Source organism: Cyprinus carpio, chromosome A4, assembly GCF_018340385.1.
Source record: "Cyprinus carpio isolate SPL01 chromosome A4, ASM1834038v1, whole genome shotgun sequence".
In the NCBI taxonomy this organism is placed as follows: Eukaryota; Metazoa; Chordata; class Actinopteri; order Cypriniformes; family Cyprinidae; genus Cyprinus; species Cyprinus carpio.
Window position 1 is genome coordinate 22,629,905 of NC_056575.1, and position 11,907 is coordinate 22,641,811.

The 11,907-nt window shown below is 35.0% G+C and overlaps 1 long non-coding RNA gene across 1 annotated transcript; it reads right to left on the reverse strand.

Moving 5' to 3' along the window:
- Positions 1-1,572: 1,572 nt before the first annotated feature.
- Positions 1,573-10,397, reverse strand: LOC109067527. The gene is made up of 3 exons (XR_006157117.1): positions 10,355-10,397; positions 9,728-9,869; positions 1,573-4,242 (listed from the first exon to the last, which is right to left on the reverse strand). It is a non-coding gene; the product is annotated as an uncharacterized LOC109067527 (long non-coding RNA).
- Between the last annotated feature and the right edge of the window lie 1,510 nt (positions 10,398-11,907).

An 11,907-nucleotide genomic window follows, 5' to 3' on the forward strand; every position in this document is an offset into this window, starting at 1 on the left:
AGGTGTACACTGATTGGCCAGCTATCCAGTGCGTTGTGATTGGCTGAATACCTCAAGCGTGTGACGAAAATGTTATGCCCCCTTAATATATTGTGATGCCATCTGCCAGCAGGATGAGACAAAAACCATTACAAACGAGGCATTTGTTGCATCCAGTGGAGACATAATTACTGATTATAATCACATATAGTGTCTTTTTATGTGCTGTGTATCGCTCCGCGTAAACATAAAACCATGTCTGCATCAGATCCTTTCTAACGGAGCATGCGGCACAACTTCTTGTCCAGGCCCTTGTCATTTCTAGGCTGGACTACTGCACTGGCTACCGGTTGCGGCTCGCATCAAGTTCAAGACATTGATGCTTGCATATAGAACAGCCACAGACTCAGCACCCGCCTACTTCCACTCACTACTATGACTCTACATCCCCTACAGAAATCTGAGATCCACTAGTAAGTGACGTCTCGTGGTACCATCACAGAGAGGCTCAAAATCACTTTCCAGAACATTCTCGTTCACCATATCTGGATGGTGGAATGATCTTCCCACCCCTATCTGGAATGCTGAATCCCTGGCAATTTTTAAGCGACAGCTGAAAACTCATCTCTTTCTAAGCTACTTGACTTAATCGTAATTTAAAAAAACAAAAAAACACTTTCTCTTTATTTATTACTTCTCTTTCTAGCTTGTACTTATTTAAACAATGCCTTAAACTTGGTATTACAAACACTTCCTGTATCTGTTTGCTTTGTGTATCCCCCAATTGTAAGTCGCTTTGGATAAAAGCGTCTGCAAAATGATTAAATGTAATGCATTTGTGATCAGAAAAACGACAAACAAGCGCTTGTCTACACTGCTCAAAACTCTCGTTTGAATCATCAGTGGCAAATTCTTTAAATATAAAAAAACATACTTACAGACTGTGAGTCAGAAGCACCAGACTGTCTTTGTAAAGAGTGAGGAATGGCCGGCGGATTCGACAAAGGAACATGTTGCGCATGTGCTGGTCAGTCTCGTGAAAACCAGCGTTTGTTAACAATAGCAAAGGAAGCAAAGTTTCCTTACTTTAGCAAAGGAAAACCAGTCTCCTATTGTATTATATTGAAATCCTCTGACATTCTTCTTTACAAATCCTCGTTTTGTACTTCTAATTAGTGACCGTTGTTTTGTTTTGATCTCTCCCTGTGCTTCCACGTTCATCACTTATGAGCGGTGCATGCGCAAAGCTGACCTCATACGTCATCCGCCCGGAACTGCTTCCATTCACAACAGTGAGCGCAAGCTAGATTAAATTATTACATTTTAAATATGGTTATTTTTCTTACAAAAATGCATGGATTTGCTACAGGAGGACTTTGTTCAAGCCCCAGAGTGGTGTGAGATACTTTATGTTATGGATGGGCACTTTTTATTTCAGTTCTTTTGGACTGATGCACTGCAACACCCGCTGAGTTGAGTTGCATTAAACGGCTTGAAAGATCAAAGACAATTTTTAATATAACTCCAACTGGATTTGTCTGAAAGAAGAAAGTCATATACACCTGGTGTAACGTAGGAGGCATGACAGCAGCGTTGAGAATCCAAATGCAGCTTTTATTTACAAGGATGGTCAAAACAGGCAGGGTCAAACACCAGTAAACGGGTACAGTCCAGGGCGAGACAAAAGAGTAATCCGATAACCAGTCCAAGGTCAAAAAACAAGAAGGCAAGGCAAAGCAGGGAAACACAGAGACTAGGAACAGGGTACAGGCTAAACAATAATCAGTAATGTGTGTGTGGATGTGTGCAACTAGGTAGGGGTTTATGGTAAATGGAGTCCGGAGAGAACCAAGATAAAACCCCTTATCGTAACACCTAGGATGCCTTGAGGGTGAGTAATTTATGGGCTAATTTTCATTTTTGGGTGAACTAACCCTTTAATATTCATTGTTTTTTTGAGGTCATACCACATGATATCTAAATGTGGTGACTACATACCAACCATTAAAAAGTTTTTTCTTTTTTAATTTGAGAGTTACAAACTTTCTTGCTGCTTCCCCGGTTCCATGGCAAATTGGTATATGATGCAACATCCTGTCTTTGAATGGATTTCAACATAAAATCCCCAAAGTGGTAGTTTCTTGATGGTCACACCTCAATATTTCATAAAATGGACATCAACAAACAAAGTTTGTTTGTATATTATGATGGAAATATAAAAACAAATGATTTGCAATTTTGTACAGGATTACATAAATCTCGCCAAATAATGAATAAAATAAATGTTAAAACATTTAGAATAATTTCAAAGAGGTTTCCAAAACAGCAGTTATGGTCGGAAGGTCACAACACATGATATTTTGACACTTTAAATAATACACAAATTACAAAAAACTAATGGGATTTTTTTCGTAAAGTTAAAGTGAGTACATACATGGGAGAGGTACTTCTTATATATAGTATCTTTTTACGCATTTAAACCCATTTTTAAGTGAAAAAATTCAATCGGACAGACAATTTAGGCGTCACGTTGACCCCTATACAATTGAAATTAATTTACCACAGATAGACATTTTCTGGTGCCATTTTAAATGCTTTCCACACATAAGAAAACAAATAGGGTCTCACAAACACATGACTTTTGCAGATGCATCTTGAAGCGAATCAGCTCAAGGGGGAAATATGAATAATCAATCATAACTAGTAATAATTAATTACAAATATTTAGATCTGCTGTAAGTATTTACTTGACCTCTCAGTGTCAACTGTCTGTCAATTCTAAGAACAATACTTTCATGCTTTTTTTCTGCCTTTTGGGGGAAGGGTCCATAGACCCTTTGGTTAAATGAGGAGGCGTTAGATATTATTTGTTAAATATAACAAATAGTTGTGTGTTTGATTGGTCCAAATGCTACAATTGCTACATGTGAAGGCAAAATAAATTATCCTAATTAAATATTTATATATATTTATATAAATTTCCAAAGTGAATGAGCAGGATGTTTTTGATATTGATTTATTTCAAAAACCTTTTGACACAATCCTAAAACTGCAGTTTATTTCCCTGATGATTTTATAAATGTTTGAGGTCTCTTTGATTTGTATAACTCTTCTCATACTGAAGACACATGAAACCTCATGTGACTGTTAAAGTTTCCTTTAAATCTGAAACACATTCCACAGTGAGTGCAGGTGAAAGGCTTCTCTCCAGAGTGAATTCTCATGTGAGTCTGAAGATTTCCTTTAACCCTGAAACTCTTTCCACACTTAAGGCAGGTGAAAGGCTTCTCTCCAGTGTGAACTCTTATGTGATTCTGAAGCAAGGTTTGCTTTGTGAAACACTTTCCACAGTGATGGCACATGTTAGGCTTCTTTCCAGTGTGAGTTGTTACATGATTTTTAAGGTGATTTCTGTCTGTAAAACTCCTTCCACACTGCTGACATATAAATCTGTCCTCTCTTGAGTGAATATTTGTGTGGTAATTAAGTGCTTCTTTACATCTGAAACTCTTTCCACATTGAACACATATGAAGGGCCTCTCTCCTGTGTGAATTCTCATGTGAGTTTTAAGACTTCCTTTTAATGAGAAGCTCTTCCTGCACAGTTTGCAGTTGTGAGGGCTCCCTCCAGAGTGAAGACTAATGTGAGTCTGAAGGTTTCCTTTAGTTCTGAAACTCTTTCCACACTGATCACATGTAAAAGGCTTCTCTCCAGTGTGAACTTTCAAGTGAGTGTTCAGATTTCCTTTTAGTGAGAAGCTCTTCCCACAGTGTTTGCAGGTGTAAGGCCTCTCTCCGGTGTGAACTCTCATGTGAATCGCAAGGTATTTATTGAATCGGAAAGTCTTTCCACACTGGTGGCACATGAAAGGTTTCTCCCAGAGTGAGTTATTACATGCGTTTTAAGGCATTGTGGATTCCTGTGGATTTCAAGGTTTTGTTTTCGTGTTTGATTAGAACTGTTAGATTTGGTCTTCTGAGCTCCTTTTCGTGATGAAATCTTTTTGGTCTGTCTGGTTCTTGCTTGATTAGAACTGTTAGATTTAGTCTTTCGCGCTCCTTTTCGTGATAAAATATTTTTTGTCCGTCTGGTTCTTGCTTGATTAGAACTGTTAGATTTGGTCTTCTGAGCTCCTTTTTGTGACAAAATCTTTTTGGTCTGTCTGGGTTTTTCACCAGTCAATAAATCAACGTGCATCTCATACTGATTTTTCTCTTCCACTTCATTGATTTCTTGACTCTCCTTTTTCAGCGCCATCGGGTCTAAGGTGAACAAAGAGACAAGTACGAATTAACCCCAGTGTCACAAGTTCACCTGTCCATGCAGTCTTGATAAATGATGGTGAACAGATTTGGCTGTGTCAGTGTGTAAGTATTGGACAAAGGGGAGAATGGGACTCTAGCGGCCTCTTACGGCCTGGTCTACACCTGGAATTAAGCAGCGTTTCTGTCATCAGACCACAAGCAGATAAGGAAGAGATTTCCTTTTACACCTGGTGTTTAAATTTAGTCTCTTTTGTCCACTTTCAACCACTTCTGTCCTAATTTTTTTCGTGGGAAGGTTCTATGGGTGAGTAAATGGATGGGGTTTATCAAATCTTTTTCATTCTAATAGACAAAATAAGCTTTTGCATAGGGCTGTGCAAAAAATCGAATGCGATTTTCATGCGCATCTCATCAGTAAAGACGCTCCTGTAATTAGTAGTATATCTTCAGCACGTGCGTTAAGATCAGGTTTGCCAGGTTTTCACAACAAATCCTGCCCAGCTGCTTCTCAAAACTAGTCCAAAACTAGCCCAGTCGCGTTTCCAGGAGGTTCCGTGATAAAAATTGCATCCAGGGGTTAAAATATACATTTTTTGGCAGGGTAAAATTGGTAAAATTCGCATTTTAGGGGCTAAATATCACGTTATTGGTATTGGGGTTGCTTCAACCCACGGACATGGAAAACAACCGCAGACTTGGCAACACTGGTTCAGGTGGAGCGGCATTTACTACACAGAGCCGTAGTCCACCGACAAGCTACACAAAATCGCTTCCAAAATCGAGAAAGAAACGCCTGCGATTTTAAAATTGATTTTGTGTAGATTGTCAGTGAATTACGGCTCTGTGTAGTAAATGCCAACCAGTGTTGCCAAGTCTGTGGTTGTTTTTCATGTTCGTGAGTTGAAGCGAACCCAATACCAATAACGTGATATTTAGCCCCTAAAATGTGACTATTACCAAGGGAACCCTGCCGAAAAACGTGTATTTTTATCGCCCAGAACGAAACCGATTAGACTAGTTTTGAGAAGCAATTGGGCAGGTTTTGTTTTGAAAACCTGGCAATCCTGATCTTAACGCACGTGCTGAAGATATACTACTAATCACAGGAGCGCCTTTACTGAGGAGATGCGCATGAAAATCGCATTCGATTTTTTGCACAGCCCTGCTTTTGCAATTTACATATGAATGTGGCCAGAGAGGATGGAAAAACATACAGAGAGCAGCAGCTTTCATTTCTGCTCTAACAGCTGTAAAGTCCACACATCTACACTATGAAAGCAATTCAGTCAAACGTGTTTTCGACTGCCTCTTGAAGTGGTTGAATGTGGACAAGCACAAGAACATTTTAGACCCTGTTCACATCTGTATTCAGTGTCATCCACTTGTGATCCGATCGACAAAAATGCATCTTAATATCAGGTGTAATCAGGGCTGAAGGCTCCTCAATCAATAATCTAATTTGTGATCGAGGTTTTTCTGACTGACTTTTTTTAGTGACCTATGGGAGTAAAAATTGTAATTGTAATTACTAATGTAAATATGTAGCAAATTTTTTTTTGGTTATCAGATTCAAAAGACTGGAATAAATCAAAATTTCCACCACTATATCTGATGGTAATGTCAGTAGTTACTGAAACAAGTCTGAATGAGACCTTGCTGTTTAGATGCAAGTCAGTATCACTACCAGAACTTTTCTGGTGTCATTGCAGTAAAATTATTAAAAAAAGGTAAAACAACGTCAATTATATGGAAGTGGTTAGGGTTTCTTAAAAGTGACAAATTGCAGATTAAGGTCGGGTTCACACAGAATGTTTTTGTGGTTTAAAAAGTAAAAAAGAGATTAAGTTCAGTGAAATTTAAAAAAAAAAAAAAATAAATAAATAAATAAATAACAAAACTTGGCACACACATTTTTAGAAAGTGGTATCAAGCATAAGACTTCAAAAGACATAATGGTCAATGTCCTTGTAGCATGTTTACATAGAGAACAATGAAAAAGAAGCACATTCCATTCTTCACTTAATGGAAGAAATAATTGACAGATTTAAACATACAGATTTATAACAGACAGATTTCTTTCACCATAGAAATGTTTTAGGATCAATAAATACGCTCTAGTTGGTTCAAAACGCAGCAGCTAAAGTGCTTACTATTTCACATCAGCTCAATTGTATCTCTACACTACATTACAATCACTATACTGACTATGCTTGTTACGTTTTGTATTAGTTCTAAGACTTGAAGAATTCATTTTTTTTTTCTGTCATTCTGAAAATGCTTAATTTAAATAACTTTATAAGAACAAGGACTAAAATGTAATGTATGTATATATATATATATATATATATATATATATATATATATATACACACACACACACAGTGGGTACGAAAATTATTCAGACCCCCTTAAATTTTTCACTCTTTGTTATATTGCAGCCATTTGCTAAAATCATTTAAGTTCATTTTTTTTCCTCATTAATGTACACACAGCACCCCATATTCAGTTTTTCTTTTTTAATAAATCTGCAAAAATGTGAACAATTCTGTGTTTTTCTGTCAATATGGGGTGTTGTGTGTACATTGAGGGGAAAAAAATTTACTTAAATGATTTTAGCAAATGGCTGCAATATAACAAAGAGTGAAAAATTTAAGGGGGTCTGAATACTTTCTGTACCCACTGTATATTAGTACCGTTGTACCGGGTCTTTTGACAACACTAAGTCAGTATTAAAAAAATCAAAATGTTACAGTACCAGATTTTTTTTTAAGTATCGGTTGTACTGAGTACCCAGTTCTTGGTGCTATACCAAAAATGCGCACATACTCCCCCCTCATAACATAACAGAAACGTGGCAACATCAAAATGAGGAAACACATCAAACTAACAAAACACTATAAAAAAAAAACAGACACCCAGACCGCCACAAATAGATTTTCCAAAAGGATTTGACTTCGTTGAATAAACATGATTACTGCACGTGTCAAAGTTGAAACCAGGTGCAGGTGTTTTTATATCACTCTATTTCTGAAGGAAAGCGACAGTCTTCTGAAAATTATGGATGTCGTTTTCATTTAATCTTGCCTGTAATGCCTGAGCAGTGTTTGTGAGCGCAGCGCTTATTTGATTACAGCCGTTACTTGGGAAACGTCTCTCACACTCTACAATCGCCTCCTGCTGGCAGAGAAGAAATTTGCATTTATATGCCGCCACAAATAGAATGTGAGTCTGTTCTGTTATGAATATTATTAAATATTTTAATTTGAATGTCGGATTGAAATGGATGCTGTTATTAGAGTAGCTAACCTTTACCTTTACTATTTTTACACACCAGAGGCTTTTAAATGAACTGTGAATCTAAAATATGCATGCTAGAGAACGTACAAATGGTGAACATTGTTTGTGTCATATCAGTCAGAAAAGCAGTTCTGGGCTTTTTTTTTTTTTTTTTTTTTTTTTTTTTTACTTAGTAAAAACTTAGTTGTTATTCTTGGCTTTAAAATTTAAAAGCCCTTTTAAATTAAATATGTACACAGTTTGGATTAAATAAAAGTATAGTAAAAATTTTTAATTAGCATGTTTTTGTGTTTTGCTTTGGTACTGAGAATCGTGGATTTTCACTGGTATTGGTACCGAATACTGAAATTTTGGTACTGTGACCTCACTAATATTATATATATATATATATATATATATATATATATATAAATATACATATATATATATATCTTTTGGCCTGACAGTGGAAACGTGGCTAATGCGTTGGTTGGGGCCAATTGCCTCACACCTCGAACCGCAAGGCCAAAAATCACTGTCGGGCCAGTAGCCCCAGTCTTTAACATGTTGCCTCCATTACACCAACATGAGTCTAGCTGACTGAAAACTAGCTAGATCGCAAAAATTAACATGGTTGTTCTGTACTTAAAGACACAAGACTCCATCATCCATAGCTGACCAATTATTTATAATTTCTTTAAAAAAGTTCTGTAAGTTCTTTAGGTGGTCTCAGGTCTTTTTATATTTTCATCATATGTGCATTTATAATTGCAATAACAAACATAATTATACCATAAGTATACTAGTGTAGAATACTAAAAGTATTACATAAGTATGTAAATGTGTTTGTAGGATATTTAGTATGAATTAAACATATTTCAAATATATGTATATGTATGTATGCATGTACAGTACAGGTCAAAAGTTTGGAAACATTACTATTTTTAATGTTTTTGAAAGAAGTTTCTTCTGCTCATCAAGCCTGCATTTATTTGATCAAAAATACAGAAAAAAAATGTAATGTTGTGAAATATTATTACAATTTAAAATAATTGTTTTTAAATTTATTATACTTTAAATTATCAGTTATTTCTGTGATGCAAAGCTGAATTTTTAGGATCATTATCACATGATCCTTTAGAAATCATTCTAATATGATGATTCATTATCAAAGTTGGAAACAGTTCTGCAGCTGCTTAATATTTTTTCAGAACATGTGATACTTTTTTGGGATACTTTGATGAATAAAATGTAAAAAAAAAAAAAAAAAAAAAAAAAAGCTATGTTTTTAAAAAATATAAATATTTTTTAATAACTATACACTACTGGTCAGTAATTTGGGGTCAGTATTTTTTTTTCTTTCTTTTTTTAAATAAAATCAATACTTTTATTCAGCAAGGATGTGTTAAATTGATAAAAAGTGATAGTAAAGAAAAAATATTATTAGAATATATATTATTAGAATTTTTTATTTTTATTTTGAATAAATGCAGTTTCGTTTTAACCTTTTATTCATCAAATATATTAGACAGCAGAAACTGTTTTCCAACACTCATAATAAATCAGAATATTAGAATGATTTCTAAAATGATCATGTGATAGAACTGGATGTTACATGTGACACTGAAGGCTGGAGTAATGATGCTGAAAATTCAGCTTTGCATCACAGGAATAAATAATTTTTTTTTTAAAGTATATTCAAATAGAAAACTTATTTTAAGTTGTAATAATATTTCACAATATTTCTGTTTTTTCTGTATTTTTGATCAAATAAATGCAGGCTTGATGAGCAGAAGAGACTTCTTTCAAAAACATTAAAAATAGTAATGTTTCCAAACTTTTGGTCTGTACTGTATATGTGTATTTGCTATTGACCAGGATAGTTAAAAAAATGTAATTCTCAGTTTTCAATTCAGATGTTGATTTGGAGTTTAATGTTACAGAAAACAATGTTTCTTTGGCTACTTCTGTATTATTTACTGTATTATAAGCAGGATCTTCTCAGCTGCACTTGAAGGCAGTTGTTAGTATTTGTCTGGTCACGTGATCTCAACATGTTTGTCCACATGAGGTTCCATGTCAAATAAAACTGCTTTAATTAGGACATTCATGTGACATTGTTCAAAAAATACAGTTCATTTCTGTAGAGATGGACATTTTAATAAGGATCAAATGAGTGAGTTCATATTTAAGAATGTAAACCAACCTGTTTGTTCCTCAGTATCTTCATGTTTGACTTTGAATGTTTCTTCAATCGTCACATCTTCACTCTCTTCTTTAATAAACGCCATCTTTATAATAATGTGTCACGTGGATCTCAGCAGGAGTTTGTGTTTGGACACTTTATCCTGTTTAAGACAAGAATAATAAAAAATAAAAAGAAAAAAGAAAAGAAAGAAAGAGTAATGCAAACTAAATATCTGGGTGTGTCTCAATAAGCTCCCTAGTTCAGTAGTCAGCACACTAGTAAGGGAGTCAGTAAGAATGAGAGTTAATAGACAACCAAACCTAGCACTCAATAAATAAAAAGACACAATCTATAAGGTTCACATTTGTATTAAGATTTATATGCTGGCATGTGATTATTTGAAGATCACATTTAATAGATTTGCTATCATGAAAACATTCCTTAACGTTACTTGACAGTGATTGAATTCATGTTTATGATGAACTGATTCTGATACACGGAGCGAAATGAGACGCACCTTTTCTGTTACTCATTCGTGGATGCGCTTTCACAAAAAAACAATCTTAAATAATATCACAGAATAAAGCATTAATATGTTAAACTCGGTAATAATTCATTAATTTAAATGATTAAAAACACACAAACCTGTCTTCAGCCGACGGAGCGCGGCGCAGCCTTATGACGTCACACTATCAGAACAAAATAAGAGTATTTTTCGCTAAAATCTGAATTTTACATTAGAAAACAAATCACAGATATGGGGTTAATTTTTGGGATGCTATTGATATTTAAATGTAATGGGAAGTGTTTTTAATTCATGATAAACTACAGAGCATTTGTGATATTCTCAATCAAGGATAAACTACATAATCAAAATACAAAAAATACAAAAGACCACACAAAAAAAAAAACAAAAAAAATACTATAGTAATTTACAGTAAATACTATAGTGTTTTTGAACCATTATATAATAAAGTGTATTATAAATTACAGTACAAAACTTTGTTAATGAATGCTACAGCATACTGTAGTATTAAAGGGATAGTTCACCCAAAAATGAACATTGATTGCTGGTAATCAAACAGTTGGTGGTTGCCATTGACTTCCATAGTATTTTTTTCCTAGGAATGCGGAGGTGCCATTTCATCACTGGATTAACAGCTTATACCACGGCTACTTACCAAAGGAATGAATTAACTGTCAAAAAAAAGTTGTGACTGGCTTTTACGATAAAACATTCTTGATATTTTCTTTAAACCATGGCTTGGATGAGTTGATACTTTGGTTTGAATACTGAATGTTGAATACATTGTTGTAATCATGTCGCTTAGTCTAATGTGCTCCAATACTGCAGGTGTGGTAATTTAGTTTGATTGCAATGAATAGGGTTTATAAATGCACAGCCATGACCATTACTGTATGATAATGATATTTTGCCTTAGTAGTAAAAACCATCAATAATTATTTTTTCACCTCTTTTTCAGTAAAATATCACAGCTTCGTATGGACGGATATGTGCGGACAGCTACTTCATGATTGTCACAGACATGCGCCCACTGACCATGGTGGAGACTGATGGCTTTAAAGCAATGATTTCCACTTTTAATCAGTGGTTTAGTCTACATGATACACAGGTATATGCCGGATACTCACTAGGTAAGGTCAAGCATTTCCGTATACCCACTTAAAAAAGCGTGAGGGTACATAACAACATCATTTTGTAAAAGAACTTTCACACGCTTATTCATACCCCATCTGTGTTGTGAAGCGCCAACTTTTTGAAAATCACACTGTGTTGCCAGTGCAGCATTGAATTTGAATCACTAAAGGAGATATGAAATGAAAGCAAACTCTAACTACACACTTTCAATGTTTTCGTAAGCCTGCCCCTGAAGCTGCTGGTGGTTCAGCTGTAGCAGATGACACAAATCGCTTGAATGTTTTATATGTCAAGGCTTAAAAAAACATTCAAATTATAAAGTTTTGTGAGGACACACCAGTGGCCCCATCGGAGCAATAGCTTTGTTCCCATCCAAAGATTTGAATTTAACGTATGCGCAAAACTGGAATATCGCTTAAAACATTTGTGAACAAAGCACCGTTTCCATCCAATGAGTCAAAGAGAACAAAAATGGCATTTCCTGATAAACTGGCACTAAATATCACTAAGAAAAGTAGAAGAAGCTAGCCACTTAATA